At 34.0% G+C, this 10,724-nt stretch overlaps 1 long non-coding RNA gene across 1 annotated transcript; it reads left to right on the plus strand.

Moving 5' to 3' along the window:
* Positions 1-6,045: 6,045 nt before the first annotated feature.
* On the plus strand, positions 6,046-10,724 carry LOC145276596 (uncharacterized). Its single transcript, XR_013867960.1, has 2 exons — positions 6,046-6,568; positions 10,263-10,724. It is a non-coding gene; the product is annotated as an uncharacterized LOC145276596 (long non-coding RNA).

Raw genomic sequence — 10,724 nt, forward strand, 5'->3', positions numbered from 1 at the left:
TTCTTCCTCCTGAGGCTGTAACTCAATATAAACAAAAATATAAGATCCGTTTAAGCGTCAACTGGATTATAACTGATTTGTTTCAGTATTTTAAACGAAAACCATAAACACATTTTTTCACTTTCTCTTTTTTCTTTCAAGCTTTTAACTCAATATAAGCAAAAATATGAGATCATAACTCAATCCCCAAAATTCGTTCAAGCGACAACGATTTGTCAGTTTACTTTCAGTTTAAAAAACAAGCTTTCGCTTCACGTATGCAACAAAATCACCCCTCTTTCTCTCTAAAACTTACTCCTATGACTACTCGTGCTGATTATTCCGTTTGCACACAGCCATATAATCTTTCTTACCCTTTCTCTCTCTCTCTCTATAATAAAACTGATTCGAACCCAGTGACAGAAGCTACGTCTGGCTTCATTAGCAAGGCCCATATCCATTCGGCTACCGTTAACCACAAGGAATGTTGTTAGATTTTAAACATTTATTTCATTAAATGTTTTTAACGTCAGTCAAAGTGATCTAATCATTATATGGCGATGCGCATAAGAGCTAAATTTGCCGACTTTTTGATTCAACTGAAAGTGCTAAACGATAAGAAACAAGTTTCTTAAAGTGACTGACATAATTATTTACTATAACAATTATTAAATACCTACAGACACTACTGTTTGAATCTTCAGTGTATATATATATATATATATATATATATGTATGGATGGATGTAGATTGATAGATAGATAGATAAAAACAAAGGGCTGGCGTCTACAGGGTGGCCGAAAAGTCCCAGGACACTGTATCCTTTTCGAATTTTGGGAGACTGAAACCTATTTTTGTATCTAGATGTACAGGGTGGCCGAAAAGTCCCAGGACACTGTATAGTGTCCTGGGACTTTTCGGCCACCCTGTAGTAAAAAAGGGTCTCCTCGACCCGTTTATTTACCAGCCGGGAAGATATAAAAAGTAGCGTAAACCTTCCTATTTGTACCTATTTACTATGCCTCCCCACGGGACAGAGTTAGACACCAGGGTCATTTTTTAACGCGGAGAAAAGGTACAAAAATAAAAAGATTGTCTCAGTCGTGAAGAACTGATCCTCCACTGAAAGAGAACAAGAAATGGAAGTGCAGTATCTGAAGAACAGATACTACACTTTCATCTTGGCCAAAAGAAAACACTCTTCAACGGTGAAAGAGACTTACAAGACTCAGCTATCAGGCCTTGATGAAAACAGTCCTATAATTTGTAGCAACAAAATATCTCCGTCGTTGCTACAAAAGAAAATGTTGCTTTTTTATCTTCCACTACTCTAACTTGGAAGTGGAGCAAAAGCAAATTTAATCCTGTACTTTTTCATATTCCAAAACAAAACAAACATAAAAATGCGTGAAAACATATCAAAAGAATTATGATAACTAGTGAATTGTTATTTGAAAAATAAAAATGGAATACTATAATTCAAATTGAAATACAGTAGACAAGGCGCTGATGTCAAAAACGAAATTTCCTGTAGCCAATAAACGTAAAGAAAAAAAAATATTCCCATGACCTCTGGTTTCCAACTTGATAATTTTTCTGATTAATTCTACTCATTAAAAAGCAGTGCGCACTGTGTGCGTGGAGCACGAGGTGTCGCCATGGAGTCTCTTAATATTAAATCTCGATTCTCTGTTCGAAAGTTAAATCATTTGTTGTTGGCAGTTTAACTCTTTTCTATAATAACGCCCCGTTTAATTATAAAAGATCTTCACTTTTAAAAACCTCATGGTGGATTGAAAGTGCGTTTAATGCCCGCTCCCCGCGTAGCGTTGAAATAATCAAACGAACTCCGTATTCTGAAAATCAATTGCTTTCTGTTTTATTGCGTCTTTAAAACTTGTCTCGGTTGGCCTGTATTCTGGGGGAAGATTGGGCGGTTGCTCGCAATTGTGGTCCAAATTACAAAACATCCATTAAGATTATTTTTTTTCTCATTCTTTTTTCATTTATGTTAGTTTTAGCAATCGCAAACGATTGTTAACATTGCTTCTATCTGATTAGTATCAGTAATAATATTTGCAGCTAGATGCAGTCCCATTCTCATCAGATAAATATTGAAAAGCTTAATGCCAACGATTAAATATGGTTTTGTGTTGTGTATATTAGTACAGGGTGGAACGATAAATTTACCGTCCCAAAAATCAACGCTACAGTTTTATTTATTTATTTTTTTTACAAGGTAGTTACCACTTATCAAGTCCGGGAAGCCGCTCGAGGATAAGAGATATTGCGTGTACAGTACGTTAGTATTGGAGATTTGATAAAGTGTCTTACTTAAGGGAGCGGTTCATCAGGAATTTGTTTATGTTGAACTTGAAGACATCCAGGTTGTAGTCAGGTGGGAAACAGGCAAACGGAACAGAGTTCCACAGGCGTGCACTTCTTAGACCGAAGCTTTGTTCATGCGATCTACGTTTTGGATTTGGCACAGATAAAGAGTGGGGAAAACTTTTGACAGTGGTTTCAGCTAAAACTGTCATTGAATAAATCAATTCAGCTAACTTTATTATGGAATAGAGCTTACATCTATTCAATGTAGCCACCTTCAGCCTCAATCATCGACTCGATACGAGTATCGGAACAGGAAGCATGTCTTTTCCACAAGCTCGGTGAATACTCGGCGGATGACGGCGATCAGGCTTGCTTTGGTGTTGTGGGAGGTCATGTTGGTGATGCTCTTGACCAAACGAAGTAGTCCAGCGAGTTCAGGTCGGGGAAGAATTGGTCAGTGAGAGAAGGTACAAAGTCGTAGAACTATTTCCGAAACAAAGTCTGAGTCTCTTTGATCTTGTGGTAAAGATGTGAAATGATATGCTGTGGCCCTCATTTAGAACCGCACCAAAGACCATAACTGTGCCCGGAAACTTCATTGAGCTGTGCCCTCAAGCGTTGAACTGTCCGTGTTATTTGTGGCAATCCAGCTATGCATTTTGAGGGTGCTGGTAATCGGTCTGTTTTCATAACTTGGATCAGTAAATAGCATGAGTTGTATAGTGGCGCATCTCCGATCTCGCTCGTTGAACATTGTATCATTTTCAGGCATGATAGAAGACTCCTATCGGTCTTAGGATTTGTAAACAACTAGCCAGCTTCTAGATAGTCTGCAGCAAAAAAAAAAAAAATAGAATAAAAATAAATAGAAAAGAAAAGAGAACTGGTTTTCATCAAACGGAAATGAAATCATGTCGTCCTTTTTATGACAGTCTGTATTTTCCAATTGCCCGATTGTTTTTATTGTTAACAACTACGCAAAGCAATGCAGCCTATCTTCTTGAGCAGCATTCATTCATTCATTTTGAATAAATCAGATGATTATTCTTAGCGTTTGTTTCCCGGATATCTTTCTAGTTAACATTTTTCCTTGAAAGACATCAGGCACAATCAAGTGCGATCACGTGTAGGTTGTTGACATCCCTAAATGAAAGCTTATCTGTAGAACTAGCTGGATTCGAACAGGGAACATCCAGGTTGTCAGTCCGTGTCATTAACCACTTAGCCACTGTCACCTGACCGATTCAGACGATTGTTTTTTGTTAAATTTATCGGCGTTAATATTTCATGTTTATAAATAGTAATAGGTGGGCTATATTTTGGATGTATTCACACAATTTGTGGGCTATATTTTGGATGTATTCACACGATTTGTGGGCTATATTTTGGATGTATTCATACAATTTGTGGGCTATTTTTTGGATGTATTCACACAATTTGTGGGCTATTTTTTGGATGTATTCACAAAATTTGTGGGCTATTTTTTGGATGTATTCACACAATTTGTGGGCTATTTTTTGGATGTATTCACACAATTTGTGGGCTATTTTTTGGATGTATTCACACAATTTGTGGGCTATTTTTTGGATGTATTCACACAATTTGTGGCCTATTTTTTGGATGTATTCACACAATTTGTGGGCTATTTTTTGGATGTATTCACACAATTTGTGGGCTATTTTTTGGATGTATTAACACAATTTGTGGGCTATTTTTTGGATGTATTCACTCAATTTGTGGCCTATTTTTTGGATGTATTCACACAATTTGTGGGCTATTTTTTGGATTTATTCACTTAATTTGTGGGTTAATTTTTGATGTATTAACACAATTTGTGGGCTATTTTTTTGGATGTATTCACTCAATTTGTGGGCTATTTTTTGGATGTATTCACTCAATTTGTGGGCTAATTTTTGATGTATTAACACAATTTGTGGGCTATTTTTTGGATGTATTCACTCAATTTGTGGGCTATTTTTTGGATGTATTCACACAATTTGTGGGCTATTTTTGGATGTATTCACAAAATTTGTGGGCTATTTTTTTATGTATTCACACAGTTTGTGGGCTATTTTTTTATGTATTCACTCAATTTGTGGGCTATTTTTTGGATGTATTCACACAATTTGTGGGCTATTTTTTGGATGTATTCACACAATTTGTGGGCTATTTTTTGGATGTATCACTCAATTTGTGGGCTATTTTTTGGATGTATTCACGCAATAGTAAAACTTGTACGAAAAACCAAAAAAAAAAGAGCGAAGATTAAAAATAATATTATCTTAGTGATCTTATCATCATCCATTCGTTTTAACGTTTATAACCCCTTGACATCCTAAAGTAAGGCAAGTACATATCCCCGACAAACCCGCCTAGTAACAAAATCTCACCCCTTCACTGTTGTTGTCCCTAAATACGAGAAAGCTTTCTATTCTCATAGTTTCTTCGCTCGAACAGCTAGATGTTTGGAATTCTCTTCATGCTGCCTGCTTCCCTGGCTGTACTGATATGCAAAAGTTTAAATGTAAGATAAACAAATATCTTGTTTATCTTTCCTAGATATGACCCCAAATAGTTGCTACTTACATTCAAGTGGTGATATGCTCTGTAAGGGTTGAACATGAGAGTTAAATAATAAAAATAAAAATAAAATAAAATAAAATAACTTTATTTGCACAGTTAAAATTTTACACGGACAGTTTTCGTCATAGACATAGATACTCTCATCTGTATTAGAATATGTGCTTTCTCATATAAATACATTGAAAGGAATAATACAGAGATTTATTTTGGGTCAACTGTCGTAGATGCAAAATCATATTGATAGATATACCTATTTGAATGAGATCAAATGTAAACACTAGTTTTTAATTGATCATAATTTTTTAAAAATAATTTGATATTTTTTCATTGTAAGTATTAAAGTCAAATGAAGGGCAATTTAACGGAAACTCTCATTCGTCTATTTCTGTTTTTTCTTTTTTGTTTCTACTTTCTTTCGTCTTCTTGTATCTTTACTGATTTCGTTGCAAAATAGTTGTATAAGGATTTTTGTTCAATGATAGCCCTTGCAAGAGATTGCACGTTCGTATTGCAAAATAGGGAATAATAATATTGCATGTTCGATTCGCAAAATATGTAATTTATTTAATTTGCAAACTATTGTATAAAAATGTTTATTCAATAATAGACATTGCAAACAGTTTTTGTTTAATTTTTAAATGTTGTAAATATTGCAGAATACCATATAAAAATGGTTTTTACTTAATTGCAAAATTATAATGAATGTTGCTGAATAATAATTGCAAATTATTCTCGGGCCTGGATATGACCTTAAACTATATTCGATAGTTAGGCTCCAGCTTGCGGGCTTTGGAGAGTGTGGAGCCATCCTTTAATTTCATTACTCCCAGGTCCATTCTGACCTCGATTGATAATAGCTGTTAGGGTCCCAACTATGGGTTAAATAAAAACCGACTTGAAAAAAAATATTCTATTAAATAATTTTTCTTCAAAATAACTGGATTCGGCATTAAATAACCTGAAAAGGGTTGATATGCCGTAAAACAAAAACAACCAACAAAACCAAATTATTGTTTGTTTGTAATTGTTAACTGCAAATTAATGCAAACTATTGAAAATATTGCTAAATAATACAAATAAGTGATTATATATGCATATATAAAAATTTATTCACTATTTGAAATTCTTAACTTGTATTTAAGTTAGAAGAAATTATTGGTCATTTTTTTAAATTTAGAAATTGAGTCTTAACGATAAGATTGTGTCACTTATCTTGTTGCTTGAAAAGAAAATAATGGATGCAATTTTACATCTCTTGATAAATGAAGGATTTGTGTATTTTTAAAGTCAGTTTAAAGGCTTCAGGATTTCGTTTGAATTCTGAAGATTTACGTTGTAATTCAGTCTTTCTGTCTCAACTATCATAAACTATTAATTGTTTTTGTTGTTGTTGTTTTGCGTTAATTATGTATTTAACTAGTCGTAAAATGTTACAACTTATTTGATGCATACGTGACAAGTGTTGATTTTAAAATGTTCAGAATTTGACACACATGTGTGCCGTAATTTGTATACCTGTCTATAAATCAAATTTGTTTCTTAGCAAACCATTCTGCTGCACTTCTTAATGCCGAGAAAGCTTATTGCAAATATCGAAAAAAGCGAGACATGATGAAGATTGCCATCATTTTGTGTACCTCGTTTACTTTGTTTATGTTAAGTCATGGAAACGTACGTAAGTAAAGTATAAACTTATATATATTATTTTTATTTTAAAAATCCTTGGAGATGAGGCTGCATATTTTATGTACTGATTTTTTTTTGCGGGCTATTATTCCCATCTTCATAATTGTTGCTTCACCATGTTTCGACTAACTAATCCGCCGATCTTCTTCAGATGGTTAACCGTGACGGGATAGGAATTCTTAGTGTTGTAATATATCTCCAGTAATTACTGCGTTCCATAGTTGTTGTTGTTGGCGCAATGGATAGAACTGTCGAGTCCCTAAATTTCCTGGTGAACATTTTCGGAAGATAGCGGTTTCAATCCTACCCAAAGTAGACTAGAGAATTAGTTGGTCAAAATGTGGTGAGAAAACAACAACTATAAAACCAATTCTACAGTATCTTGTTTGCCGTTAAATGATAATGTATAACTGAGTATATTTTTCGATAATTTAACCCCGGAGCTACGATCGTATTTTTACACACACATTGCCTACGATGGATGTGGATTTTTAACATCACATAAAATCAAGTCTAAGGTTTTTGAAAAATAATTTTTGTTATCAAAAACTATACAAAAATTCAAACATGGGTTTCAAACATGGGTTTCATTCATCGATTAATGCAGTTAGGGTAAAGAAGAATTCCATAGTCTTTGAAGACACCATTGTTGCATTTGTTTGTAATAATAAAAACTACGTGTTAAAAAATAAAGAGCCAGAGCTAGCGTCCCTAAGAGTTATAAGTGAAATGTAAACTATTGAAACTATATGAAATAGCTAACAAATTTCTATAAAAAATTGTCACACTAGTTGTGTCAATAGTTTTCGGAAGCTAACATTTATTGAACTTTGGATAACATAAGATTGGGGGATAAATGCTGGTTGATAATGTGTTTTAATGTTTTGTTAAATTTTGTTTAAGTTGAATTATTTGCTTTATTTTAGTTGACTTTCTTTTAAATTTCTTTGCCTACTTTTACTAAAAATATCATCTTTACCCCATTTATGTAATTCATGATCACGTTGACATAACGGTACTCATTTTTTCCCCTAAATATGCTAAATATAATATACACGCAAAAGCATCTCTCCTAGTCACGATAAATATTTTGCATGTGGAATTTCATTGCATTTTACAAAATAAACAAAAACAATAAAATCCACTATAAAACAATCAAACCAAACACTACAAATTAGCAATTGAATATACAAAGAGTTTGAAGAATAACGACAAAATTAGCGGATGCAATATGAATACTATTTCCAAAATAACTGGATTCGGCATTAAGTAACCCAAAAATGGTTGATATGTCGTAAGATAAAAGAACCAAACCAAACCAAACCAAATGTGTGTTTAATTTGATCAAAATTGCCTTACTTCATCATATGTTTTCGATTATCGATTATCGATACGTACCGACGACATTCCGATAGAAAATATATCTAAGATCAGTGCCAGATACATAACGTATATTTTTTTGGAATAATAACATTGCATATTTCATAAAAATCTGTCCAGCCGTTGTGGAGTCTATAGGGAACGAATGTACATACAGAGAAAAACTTCCTTTTAGTAAAGATTTTAAAAAATCCTTAACAAGAAAATATCTTCTTTACGCAATCTATCCCCTTCACGATCACGTTAACATACCGATACTCGTTATTTCTTTAAATATGCTAAATCTAATAAACACGTAAAAGCATCTCTCCTAGTGAGGATAAACATTTGGGGTGTGCCATTTAATTTTATATTTTAGCATTAGGTTAGTTTTTCGACTATAAATCCCAACCTATTTATATAGTTATCGATTTCATCTGCCTTTATATAACACATTGAAAAAGTCTAGTATTCGGTATTATTTCGAAGATCACTCTAAATCTGCCGTTTATTATTTCGATTTAAAATTTTCTATTACAATATACATACGCTCTATATGGTCATCAAAATTATACATGATTCTTCACATGGCAGTATGGAAATAAAACTTGTCATCTTAAAAGCAACAAAGAGAAGAAATAAATTGCGTTTGATTTCAAGTATCAAATATTACGCAAGTATAAATCATGTAAAGTGTCCCAAAAAGATTCTAAGTATAAAATAGAGCGTTGGCTACAGAGAGAATTACAAACTAAGTGCTCAAATGGAACCCTCATTAAAAAAAAGACAAAACAAAATGAGCTGGAAGTATCGAGAGATCACGAAAGATTTGATTGTAATGAGAGCCTAATGGTATGACGCTGTGGAGCTGGCGTCAGATCATAAACTATGGTATACACTGACTGCCCTATGCGTCGAAAGCGTTTTTTAAGTCTCTGTTTATTAATGTAATGTTAGTTGTTGGTACTCCGACAAAAGGAGAGTGGACCTGTAAATTCACCCTTGTCTGTTCGTCTGTCCGCACTTTTCTCAATAACTATGCCTTGGATTTTTTTTTAAATTTTACATAAACATTAAACAAGATATGAGTAAAAAAATTAAAACGGTTTTCAGGGAAAACTTTGCCCCCACCCCAGGGTGCCTTTCGGGTTAAAATGATTAAAATTGGAACTTTCGTGCTTATTAAAAAAATTGATGCCTTAGATTTTGATAAAACTTTCTGAAAAGTTGTAACTAACTGAATTCTATATAATTTTGTTTGTCTTGTTTGTTTATTTAGGTATAATAAAAACACCCCATTTTGGGAATTATTTTACCATATTTGTCAAAAGTTTTCTGTGTATGTCTATTTAGCAGTTTTGCATGGTGCTGAACTCAAATTTAAATATGTTAAGGTGTTGGGAACTTTTGGGGTTAAACAGGGGTGGGGGCAAATGATGGTCTTAATCATATCTTCCTCTTTCACGGTGCAGAACTCAAATTTACATATGTTAAGGCCCGAAATAGCACTGTTTATTCATTTTCACCAGGATCGGAGTCCTTTTGGGGGTAAATGAGGAGAGGCAAATGCTGAACAGTCATTTTTTATGCCTCATTCACTGCGCAACCACGAGGGACCATGCATGCTTCACTTGTTTTCTTTAGTCAGCTAGTTAGATATTATTCTTCTCTTTTCTGATGTAATATTTCCCTTGACGTATGCTTGTATTTCTTGCGCTTCTTACTAACAATCTCTCTCATCGATTTTAATCATAGAAATCATTTTAATTGTCTGCATTTTTGAGATGAGGTGTTTTCATTGATTGACATTGTCGGACTGACTTCCTCATTTTGGTTGTTATAATCACAACGTTTCGGCCGTTTTGCCCTCCGGCCTTCATCAGGTGTTTTGTAACGAACTGGGGAACCGTTTGTTAGGGGTCTCGAACCCAACCCTTTATTGTTATTACGGGGTACCGTGTTCGGACTCCAGCTAGGCTCTGGGACATAGTTGCTGATTCTCTGTTTTGAATGTTACCTTCCTTGGTTCAGGATTGAACTCAGCACCTTTGGGTAACTGTAAACTTTGATACAACGTCTAGGACCACTCGGCCATTTCGAGACTCCTAACAAACGGTTCCCCAGTTAGTTACAAAACACCTGATGAAGGCCGGAAGGCAAAACAGCCGAAACGTTGTGACTATAACAACCAAGATGAGGAAGTCAGTCCGACAATCTCAATCAATGAAATCATTTTATTTCATAATTATTTTTGCGTATCTGCTAGAATTATATAAACATTTCTACGCTGTTATATCATGGTCTTTTACTTTTCTAATTTTTAGCTACTTGTGGAGGACAGACTTACGACGCAACATTTCAATCATGCATCGATGGCAAATTAAGAACAAAAGAAAACACTACCCAATCTTCTGGAATAGTTGTATGTAATACAGGATATCGTGTAAAGAATTATTTAACTTATATATTTGTAGCCCTAGCCTTATTTATTGCTCTTGCTCTTTGTTACATATTATTGGCATATAAGCACAGAAGACTTACGAACGAGAATCACAAATCTGATGTCGTGGAAAAGTAAAAAAAAAAAGGTGGAAGCAAATCCTAATATCGTTGAACTATTGCGTAGGATAATAGTTTGCTGTGTTGTGATGTTGATCATATACACATATTATTAGAAAGGAAAGTTGTTACGGACGTTATGCGTACTATCAACGGTATTTTCAATGAGGTTAAAATAAAAACACTTGTTTGACTGTAAAGGATTCAATTCGTCACATATGTTGAAA

Source organism: Euprymna scolopes, chromosome 1 (assembly GCF_053919585.1).
Source record: "Euprymna scolopes isolate OS-2025 chromosome 1, ASM5391958v1, whole genome shotgun sequence".
NCBI classification, from domain to species: domain Eukaryota; kingdom Metazoa; phylum Mollusca; class Cephalopoda; order Sepiida; family Sepiolidae; genus Euprymna; species Euprymna scolopes.